We start from the raw sequence: 11,521 nt of genomic DNA, 5'->3' as shown, positions 1-11,521 counted from the left end.
ACATTGTTTTCAAATATTTTGTCCCGTTCAGAAGATGACTTTTCCATTTTGTAGACAATTTACTATGTCATGGTAAAACTTTTTAGTTTGATGTAGTCCTTCCTATTTGTTTATTTTTGCTTTTGTTTCCTTTGCCTGAGGAAACCTGTTCAAGACAGATGTCAAATACTGCCTGTGGTTTCTTCTAGCAGTTTTATGATTCCAGGTCTTACAGTTAAGTCTTTAATCCATTTTTAATTTATTTCTGTGTATGACTTGAAAAAGTTGTCCAATTTGATTCTTAAGAGTATCAGTTTCTGACTGGTGTTTTTCCAGTTAATTGATCAATGGAGAAAATTCTGCACTGTGCCTGAAGAGAGAAAAGTGAGAATAATCAACACTGATTTTTTTTTAAATAAACTAGAGCTAAAGATCACATTAGTAAAATGAGATTAATAAACATTATAAGTAGACGCGTATCTTCCTCACTTAGGTTCTTTGAAGAACAAATTACAGAATCATAATTCTCATTGGGAATTATGTGGATAAACAATTATAAAGAATGAAAGAGAAAAAAGAGAGAAGATTAAGAAATCATGGAGGAAGGGAAGAAGGGATTACCCAAAGAGTGAGGAAGGGAAGAAGGGATTACCCAAAGAGTAACACTAGAACCTACCAATAGATCTTATATGGAAATGAAGAGGGGGTTTCCAATGGTCAAATAAATTTGAGAAATAGTAAGTTAACAAAGGTCAACAAATTTCTCTACTCCAGGATTTCCTAGGAACTTTAAGATGCCAAAGCACACAAAAAGTAAAATACAACATTTTGCATTTTCTCAATTTTTTTCATTTTCTTTCCTTATGTTCCCCAAATCTTTGACGATGGAGTCTCCCTCCACTCCATCATTATCTCTTGCTGAAGGACAGGGAAGCCTGGCATGCTGCAGTCCATGGGGGGGGTCACAAAAAGTCAAACGTGACTGAGTGAGTGAACAACAAAAATCTTATGAGCTAAATTGCTTCCATCATGTCCAACTGTTTCCAACCCCTTGGACTGTAGCCCACCAGGCTCTTCTGTCCATGGGATTTTCCTAGCAATAATACTGGAATGAGTTGCCATGCCCTCCTCTAGGTGGTCTTTCCAACTCAGTGATCGAACCTACATCTCACATCTAGCATGTATTGGCAGGCGGGTTCTTTACCACCTGAGCAAAACAGCCTGAGAAGCCCTGGCATACTGAGAAAAGTCCAAGGGATACCTACATCTATCTCTTACCCAAAACTTCCAGTGGCCCCTGTTGCTTACAAAAATAAAGCCCAAGTACCTTATCATGGCCTGGAAAACCTTACTACCACCCACTCAGCCTCTTACCCACTGCTTCTCCCCCATAAAGAGTGTTTTAGCAACCCCAGCCCATTTGTGATTCTCCCTAAATACATCATGAAGTACAAGGAGAAAAAGGAGAGAGGGGGCTAACAGAAGGAAACAGAAAAAAAGAGTATGTCAAATTGAGGAAGTGCTCAGTAGAGCCAAGAAATACCTTTTTTTTTTTTTCTTTTTAATGCTTTGATAGCTAGGGCGCACCAGTGACCTCAAAGAGAACAGTTCAAAGAATTATGGGGGCAGAAGCTCAAAGAATTCTGATAGCATAGACGAATGAAGCAGAAATGGAGAGCAGAGACAGCTCAGCAGACAACTGTCGAGTAACTTAATCATTAGATGAAAAGAAGCAATACTTTGACTTTCAAGAGAAAGCCAAAATAAACAATGAAAGTTTTTAGGAAGTTAAATATTTAGGATAGTGTTTGATAGGAAAAAAAAAAAATTGAGACACTGACAGTATAGGCAAGGGATATGCCATCTTTAAGACCAAGCTCATCTACATGAGAAATCCCTCTTTGAGCAACCCTCCACACATGCTCAAACTAGGTGAGAGGGCATTGCGTGTCACACAGGACACTGTGCACACCCCTATCACAGCAACAATCTTTCTAGATTGAAAGTCTTTGTTTATGGATCTTCTCATCACATACACTGTAAGGCTCTTGCTGCTATTATAAGTGATCACAAAATTAGTGGCTTAAAACAAAACTTTATTATCTTACAGTTCTGAGCATCAGAAGCCCAAATAGGTCTTAAGGGCTAAAATCAAGTTGTTGGCAAAACGGTTCTTCTGGAGGATCTAGGGGAGAATCCATATCATTGCTTTTCAGCTTCTAGAGGCTGTCCGCACTCCTTGACTTCGACTTTGACACTTGGTCTTCACATCACCTGGATCTCTGCTTCCATTATCACATCTCCTCTCCTCAGATTCTGATTTTACTGCTGCATCTTTCCATTATTAAAAAAAAATTGAAAGTGTTAGTCACTCAGTGGTGTCTGACCCTTTGCAGCCCCGTGGACTTCCCATGGAATTCTCCAGGCAAGAATACTGAAGTGGGTAGCCATTCCTTCTCCAGGGGATCTTCCCAACCCAGGGATCAAACTCAAGGGTCTCCTGCATTGCAGGCAGATCATTTACCATCTAAGCCACCATTATAAGGGAAGACCCATTATAAAGACCCTTGCAATTACACTAGACCTGCCAGATAATTTGGGTAACCTTTCTAAGATCTTTAACTTAACCACATCTGCAAAATCTCTTTTCCCAAGGAAGGTAGCATATTCACAGACTGGGAAGATCAGGATGTGGAATTTGGGGTCGGCTTTTATTCTCTCTACCTCACCCTTCAAGGGCAAGTCTATGCCTCAGTCATCTGTGTATCCCAAATTCCCAGATCATAGTCTGTGCTCAATCAACATTCATCATCCTCTCTGTACATCCACTTTGTACAGTGCTTTTATGTATTCTCTTTTCATTCAGTTTGCACAACTACACGCTTTGAGGGGGAAAATGTTGATTTTTAGGGGAAAGTGCTGTACTAAATTAGAAATAAAAGGTCAAGGTTCTTAGTTCCAGATTCCCCATTTCCAAGTGGGCAAATCAAAACTCAGACAGTTGAGTGACTGTCATACCCAAGTGGTAAAGCTAGGGATCGAAACCTACTCTTCTCCTGGTAGTACACCAAATCATCAACCTAGACACAGGGTGTTTTTACTATACGAGGTTTCTGATCAGCATCATACAGCTGATAAAAGGATTGGAAGAACTAGGTATTTGTAACAGTGTTTCTCCTGAGATTACGTGTGTGGATTTACTTAATCAGGAACCCTAAGGAGGTGACGCTTTGCTCTTACCGAGTAATTTTCCTTTTACCTCATTTGATTTCCAACTGTTTATTTCCTAAGGAAAGAATAATTCATGAACTCGTGGACCTTACAGGGCCAAACACAGGCCACACTTCCCAGTATTGTACTGTTTCTGTCCCTCCTGACATTGGCACAAGCCTCCATCCAGATGAGACTGTTTCGTGTTCTCGCTGGAAATTTCCTCTGGTGCTCAGGCTGCCTGTGCTTGGCCGTGTTGGTTCACAGATGGGAATTCTGGCTAAGGTCACTATTACACTTTCCTGCTCTTTCAAGCTTTGAAACACACTCACCTCTCACTCCAGAGAAATTTCCCCCCTCTGTTCCTTCTTTCTTCCTCACTACAAATCCACTTTGAAGTCCAAGTCTTCCAGGGAATTCACCCAGTGCCTTTCTAAACCAACAAGTATATGAAACGTAAGCCAAGTAACTGAGTCCACTGATCTTTCTACCAATAGACATTATTCTAGTCCTCAAATCATTTCCAAACTTTAGTTTATCTTACTTTTAATCATACATCCTTGCATGACATGTTCCCTTGGTATCTCTAATTTTCTTGAAGAGATCTCTAGTTTTTCCCATTCCATGTTTTCCTCTATTTCTTTGCATTGTTCTCTTAGGAAGGCTTTCTTATCTCTCCTTGCTATTCTCTGGAACTCTGCATTCAGATGGGTATGTCTTTCCTTTTCTCCTTTGCCTTTGTGTCTCTTCTTTTCTCAGCTATTTGTAAGGCTTCCTCAGACAATCTTTTTGTATTTCTTTTTTGTTGGGGGTGATTTTGATCACCACCTCCTGTACAGTGTTACAAACCTCCATCCATAGTTCTTCATGCACTCTATCAGATCTAATCCCATGAATCTATTTGTCACATCCACTGTATAATCATAAGGGATTTGATTTAGGTCATACCTGAATGGCTTAGTGGTTTTTCCCACATTCTTTAACTTGAGTCTGAATTTTGCAATAAAGATGTGAGAGCTGGACAATAAAAAAGGCTGAGAGCCAAAGAATTGATGCCTTTGAACTGTGGTACTGGAGAAGACTCTTGAGAGTCCCTTGGACAGCAAGATCCAACCAGTCAATCCTATAGGAAATCAGCCCTGAATATTCATTGGAAGGACTGATGCTGAAGCTGAAGCTCCAATACTTTGGCCACCTGCTGGAAGAGCTGACTCACTGGGAAAGACCCTGATGCTGGGAAGGCAGGAGGAGAAGGGGAAGACAGAGATGAGATGGTTGGATGGCATTACTGACTCCATGGACATGAGTTTGAGCAAGCTCCAGGAGATGGTGAAGGACAAGGAAGCCTGGTGTGCTGCAGTCCATGGGGTCACAAAGAGTCAACACAACTGAGCAACTGCACAGCAAAATCATACATCCTACTGTTAACTATCCTACAATGCCTAAAAACTTCAAATATTTACTGTCAAATATTTTATCATTGTCATAATAGTTTTTATTTCATATTCTCTCTACAAATTTGTCCTTTTTCCTCCATATTTTTTCTATTAGTATTCTACTTTCTGTTTACTTTCTCTCCAAAGTTGGAAAATCTTAATTACTTTCTTCATCCCTGTAGTAAATGTCAATTGTTTTGTCTGATAGTTATTCCTTTTTCAGGTAACTGCTTCTTTGGGAGTAACTGTTGCTACTGCCCTCAAAAATTAACATGATACTGGGAGGGGGTTGCCAATTACAGCCCCCACCACCCTGATGCACCACACACACACACACACACCACTTGTCGCAGGCCTGGGCAAGGGACTAGGAACAGGGCAGGTAGAGCCAGTTACAGCAATGTGGCAGGCCCAAGACTGTGACTGAGCTGCACAAAATCTTTCCCTGTGGTTTATATGCACTGAAGCAGGGGGAGAAAGGTCCACCTGATCCTCTACGGTCACTGAGCTAGGAAGAATTTCTTCAAGCCAAGAACCTGGAGTGATGAATAAATCAAGTGTGCCCCCTTAGCCATGCTGTATGGGGAAAAAATCTCTCTGAAACAGAAGAGAAGAGCATCACCAGGCAAAAGGGAGCACAGATGCAGAGAAGTAGAGCGAGCCCTGATACCAGCTGCCCTGAAGGCCAATTCCACCCCATTCTTTCTAATCGCATAGACCAATGAATTCCCTGTTTCTTTAAGTTAATTTTAGTAGGGTTTTTGTTACTTACAATCAAAAAGTGCCCAACTAATAGAATCCTATTCTCCCCCCCTTTTTGTTTTCTCATATATCCATATTGTGTGTGTGCCCAGTTGCTCAGTCATGTCCAACTCTTTGCGATCCCAGGGACTATAGCCCTCAAGGCTCCTCTGTCCACAGGATTTCCTAGGCAAGAATACTGGAGTGGATTGCCATTTCCTTCTCCAGGGCATCTTCCTGACCCAGGGATCAACCCATGTCTCCTGCATCTCCTGCATTGGTAGGCAGATTCTTTACCACAGAGCCACCTGGGGAGCCCCATATCCATATTATATCATCCTGGAGCAATTTCTCCTTTACAGCTAATTTTGAAACCCAAATCATCTTTTAAGCAACTCACAATCCCTTCAAACCTATAATGGGTAGAATAGAACTGTATCTTTCTAGAGCATCAAGAACCGGAAAACATACCAAGGCTGAAATGGGCCTTCCTGGAAAATACAGTCTCTGTTTTAGGTCTGTACATTCTAGTATGCAGTGCATGGGGAATTCTGAGGAACATTTCAATAATCCATGAACAGGACACGCTGGCTGTCATACCTGAAGTCCTTGGGAGCCATTAGACTTGTGGAACAGGTGCAAAAATGCCTGAGAAACTTGAACAAAAGGTGAACAGCTCTCAGCAATAGAGAAGCAGTTTCTGAGAACACCCAGCACCCAATGAGGGAGACACAGGATGCTGACTTTCTGTGCTATGCATGTGTGCTAAGTTGCTCAGTCATGTCCCACTCTTTGTGACCCCCATCGACTGTAAGCCTTCCAGATTCCCCTGTCTCTGAAATTTTCCAGGCAAGAATCCTCCAGGGGTTGCCATTTCTTCCTCCAGGGGATCTTCCCAACCTAGGGATGGAACCTGAGTTTCTTGTGTCTCCTGCATTGGCAAGCGGGTTCTTTACCACTAGCGCCACCTGGCTGTGAGATGGAAGGAAAAAATTCTCATTAGATGGCAAAATGTAAGATACATGAGTAAAAGGATAGGAAATTTAAGAGGCTGGAAAGATGGAAAGTGGGAACAAAGGAAGAGAATGACAAATGTAAGTCAACATGAAGGTGGTGGAGTTGCGTTTCAGGGGTTGGACCAGCAGTGGTGAGCAGCAGCTGCCCTGGCACCGTGGGAGAGGACACAGCAGAGCCTTATCTACAGGGAGTGGGCAGAGAGGAGACACCAACAGCCACCAGCTCTGTGCCCCATCCTGCACTGTGCCCCGTTCTCACTGAAACACCCAGGGGCTCCATCGAAGCCATGACACCTGGCATATAGTTTAGCAGGAAGTGGAGGTGTTCTCTGTTCACTGCATCGAGACAAAACCAGCCTTAACACTCACTTTGCTGGCACTGGATTGTAAACAGAAGTGTGGCATCTCAGTGAAGCCATTCCTTGATTTAAATTTCCTTATTTTTAAATGAAAGGCAAAAGTCTACAAATGTAAAATGTAGTTGATAATCTTACAAAAAGAGAAAATAAATAGACTCCATGTTCTCAGTTGCCTTAACCAGCGCTGGACCTCATGGTTTGCTATGGGAGGAGGGAGGCGGGGAGGAACGTGGGCAAAGGCACTGTTGTGGGAAAGAAAGAACTCCTGAAGTTCTGTTGAGAAAGTGACTCAAGACGGGATTTCCCCTCTGGATTGGCAATGAGCAGGAGGCTCCAGGAGTTATCAGCAGCTGGTGAAAAAGCTTAAGCTCACCCTTTTTGCCTTTCCTTTGCTTTCCCAAGCCAAGAGTCACTTTTGTTAACCATTACAGCTCAGCCCCACCAGTGCTTTTGGGAATTAAGGAATGGGCTTGTGTGCTAAGTCACTCAGTTGTGTCCAACTCTTGGGACCCCAGGGACTGTAGCCTGCCAGGTTCCTCTGTCCATGGGATTCTCCAGGCAAGAATGCTGGACTGGGTAGTCATTTCCTTCTCCAATCAGTGCAACGAAAGCAGTAGCTGCTTTGAGAGGTTGGTTATGAGCTAGCAAGGGATGCCCAGAGCACAGAGGAGTCATCTGGAACAGAATGAGCAGCTAAGGGGACAAGTCACAAACAGGATAGATTTGTGGGGCATGTGAGCATTCCTTGGGGATTCTCAGTAACACATGGGGAGGGGTTACAACAAAATACTGCATTTTCAATGGGTAACTGACAAAGACCTATTGTATAGCACATGCAACCCTGTTCAATGTTATGTGCCAGCCTGGATGGGAGTGGGGTTTGGGGGAGAATGAATACATGCATATGTATGGCTGAGTCCCTTCACTGTTCACCTGAAACTCCCACAATATTGCTAATTGGCTATACCCCAATACAAAATAAAAAGTTTAAAGTTACAAAAATTTAAAATAAAATACTGCATTTTCTGTGCACATGGAAAGAACTCTTACATTATTCATCCCCCTCTTTCTGCCCCTTCCCCTCCCTCTCTGCCTCTTCTTCCTCTCTAATTATTATTATTATTTAGAGTAAGGGGCTCCTAAAGGCTGTAGAACATGAGGACCCAAAGTTTACATTGAAAAGCAAAGGAACTAAAAAAGAATGGGTACGTGTACATGTATAACTGAATCACTTTGCCATACGCTCGAAATGAATATAATGTTTTAAATCATCCATATGCCAATATAAAATTAAAAATTAAATTGAAAAATCTAAACATAGATTGTCACAGAGCCCCTGTTTGAGTTCCCTGAGTCATACAGCAAATTCCCACTGGCTGTCTATTTTACATATAATATTGTAAGTTTCCATGTTACTCTCCCTGTTCATCTCACCCAGCTGATTCTTGTTGGTGTTGAAAAGAAAACAACAAAATTCAGTAATAAAAGGTAAATAAAGTGGTAAAAAAAAAAGTAAGGAAAAAAACAAGCTCAGAAATAGTACCTCTGATATTTTTCTGCTCAACATGAGGTGCATCAGTGCCCCTGACACCCACCTGTGAGTTTAGAAATTCAGGATCCCAGGTCCCACACCAAACCTAAAAAAAAAAGAAAGAAAAGCAAGGGGAAGCATACCAGTTAATCTGGACAAAATTATTTATCTACTCTCTGTGATACAGATGAACAGGTTTCATATAAGCCTACAGAGATAGAATAAGATGCCCCTTCCATAAACTGAAGAATTTACACTACTTTCTCTAGTTCTCAACCATGCAACATCATAATTATCATTTTTCTGGCTCAATGACAAATCATAATGTCATGCAAATAATTGAAGCTGACTGCATCATGTGCATTTCTATAAGGGATAATTTTGATATTTCAGACCAAACTGGTATCAGAAAGCTAAATATAGTTGGAAAAAGAGAATCATTAAATTACACCTCATAACAAATATGGAAGAAAAGTATTTTGAAGGTGTTTTAGCTACCAGTGATGCAGCAATCAGAGAAGAAAAGTAATTGTACACACCTGAGAAAACATTTCCTCATAGAAAACATTTCCCCGCTAATGCATGTGAAAATTTTCTATCATATGAATATCATTGTTGTATTAAAATAAGAGATGCATGACTGTGAGATCTGTAAATGTAGCTGGTCACACTCAAAGTATATGATATCATTCCTAAGGTCACACCCAACGTGTATGATGTCATTAATAACTAATGAAGAATCCACTGATTTTAGCTAGGCAGGGGTTTCCTAATGAAGATTCTATTTCCTAGTCACTTTTGCAGCAATATGCAACCATATGACCAAGTTCCTGCCAATGGGATGGAAATGGAAATGGCGTGCACAACTCTAGAAAATATCCTAACAGGGATAAAATGTGATTCTTCTTTCTTTTCTCCTTTCTGATGGCTGATGTGGGCAAATAACTGGGACTTTGGTAGCCATCATAGATAACACTCAGTGCTCCTGAGAGACAGCAGAGAAGAAAGCTGGAGGATGCCACATTCCTGACAAATTCATGTCAACCCTGGATGCTGACCTCTAGAGTAAAAAACATCTAGTGTGGTTACATGAGGTAATGAAACATTCTGGGTTAACACAAGTTTGGTTTTTCTGCCACAAGACACTGAACAGGGTTCCAACAAATTCAAGAGGAAAACTAAATTACTTTCTTTTGTAACCTGGGCTTTGTAGCATGTAGATTCCTAAGAAAGTGTTTATTGAGTCACAAGTTTAATAACTGCTAGTAAACTCGTGGAGCTGAGAGAGTTCAGTCACTCAATTTTGTCTGACTCTTTGCAACCCCACTGACTGCAGCACGCCAGGCTTCCCTGTCCATCACCAACTCCCAGAGCTTACTCAAACTCATGTCCATTGAGCCGGTGATGCTATCCAACCATCTCGTTCTCGGTTGTCCCCTTCTCCTCCCACCTGCAATCTTTCCCAGCACCAGGGTCTTTTCAAATGAGTCAGTTCTTCGCATCAGGTGGCCAAAGTATTGGAGTTTCAGCTTCAGCATCAGTCCTTCCAATGAATATTCAGGACTTATTTCCTTTGGGATGGACTGGTTGGGTCTCCTTGCAGTTCAAGGGACCCTCAAGAGTCTTTTCCAACACCACAGTTCAAAAGCACCAGTTCTTTGGAGGTCAGCTTTCTTTATAGTCCAACTCTCATATCCATACATGACTACTGGAAAAACCATAACTTTGACTAGATGGACCTTTGTCAGCAAACTAATGTCTCTGCTTTTTAATATGCTGTCTAGGTTGGTCATAAATTTTATTCCAAGGAGCAAGAGTCTTTTAATTTCATGGCTGCAGTCACCATATGCAGCCATTTCGGAGCCCAAGAAAATTAAGTCTGTCACTGTTTCCATTGTTTTCCCACCTGTTTGCCATGAAGTGATGGGACCGGATGCCATGATCTTATTTTTTTGAATGTTGAGTTTTAATCCAGCTTTTTCACTCTCCTCTTTCACCTTCATCAAGAGACTCTTTAGTTTGTCTTCGCTTTCTGCCATAATGGTGGTGTCATCTGAGTATCTGAGGTTGTGGATATTTCTCCCAGAAATATTGATTCCAGCTTATGCTTCATTCAGCCCAGCATTTCACATGAAGTATTCTGCATAGAAGTTAAATGAGCAGGGTGACAATATACAGCCTTGACATTCTCCTTTCCCGATTTTGAACCAGTCTGTTTTCCCATGTCCAGTTCTAACTGTTGCTTCTTGACCTGCATACAGATTTCTCAGAAGGCAGACAATGTGGTCTGGTATTCCCATATCTTGAAGAATTCTCCACAGTTTGTTGTGTTCCACAGTCAAAGGCTTTGGCATAGTCAATAAAGCAGAAGGAGATGTTTTTTCTGGAACTCTCTTGCTTTTTTGATGATCCAACAGATGTTGGCAATTATCTCTGGTTCCTCTGTCTTTTCTAAATCCAGCTTGAATATCTGGAAGTTCCTGGTTCATGTACTGTTGAAGCCTGGCTTGGAGAATTTTGAGCATTACTTTGCTAGCATGTGAGATGAGTGCAACTGTGTGGTAGTTTGAGCATTCTTTGGCATTGACTTTCTTTGGGATTGGAATGAAAACTGACCTTTTCCAGTCCTGTGGCCACTGCTAAGTTTTCCAAATTTGCTGGCATATTGAGTGCAACACTTCCACAGGTTCATCTTCCAGGATTTGAAATAGCTCAACTGGAATTTCATCACCTCCACCAGCTTTGCTCGTAGTGATGCTTCCTAAGGTCTACTTGACTTCACCTTCCAGAATGTCTGGCTCTAGGTGAGTGATCACACCATTGTGGTTATCTGGGTCATGAAGATCTTTTTTGTACAGTTCTTCTGTGTATTCTTGACACCTTTTCTTAATATTTTCTGCTTCTGTCAGGTCCATACCATTTATGTCCTTTATTGTGCCCATCCTTGCATGAAATGGTCCCTTGGTATCTCTAATTTTCTTGACGAGATCTCTCCCATTCTATTATTTTCCTCTATTTCTTTGCATTGATCACTGAGGAAGGCTTTCTTATCTCTCCTTGCTATTCTTTGGAACTCTGCATTCAGATTCTTATATCTTTCCTTTTCTCCTTTGCCTTTAACTCCCCTTTTTTTCAGCTATTTGTAAGGCCTCCTCAGACAACCATTTTGCCTTTTTGCATTTCTTTTTCTTGGAAATGGTCTTGATCACTGTCTCCTGTACAATGTCCATAGTTCGTCAGGCACTCTAT

At 41.4% G+C, this 11,521-nt stretch overlaps 1 long non-coding RNA gene across 6 annotated transcripts in view; it reads right to left on the bottom strand.

Annotated features, from left to right (window-relative positions):
* Positions 1 to 2,059: 2,059 nt before the first annotated feature.
* The window catches only part of LOC147357343 (uncharacterized), a 49,998-nt gene continuing 40,536 nt past the window's right edge, over positions 2,060 to 11,521 (bottom strand). For 4 of the 6 annotated variants that reach the window (XR_015141780.1, XR_015141784.1, XR_015141779.1 and 1 more), the window contains exons 3-5: positions 8,337 to 8,378; positions 3,522 to 3,622; positions 2,060 to 2,313 (exon numbers count right to left, since the gene is read on the bottom strand). This is a non-coding gene — a long non-coding RNA (uncharacterized LOC147357343). The remainder of the gene's footprint in view (positions 2,314 to 3,521; positions 3,623 to 8,336; positions 8,379 to 11,521) is intronic. The other 2 variants (XR_015141782.1, XR_015141783.1) reach the window with 2 other exon arrangements.

Source organism: Bos grunniens, chromosome 15, assembly GCF_055505025.1.
Source record: "Bos grunniens cultivar Pamir isolate PY7600 chromosome 15, Bosgru_T2T1.0, whole genome shotgun sequence".
Taxonomy (NCBI): domain Eukaryota; kingdom Metazoa; phylum Chordata; class Mammalia; order Artiodactyla; family Bovidae; genus Bos; species Bos grunniens.
This window is presented reverse-complemented; position numbering and strand designations above follow the sequence as displayed.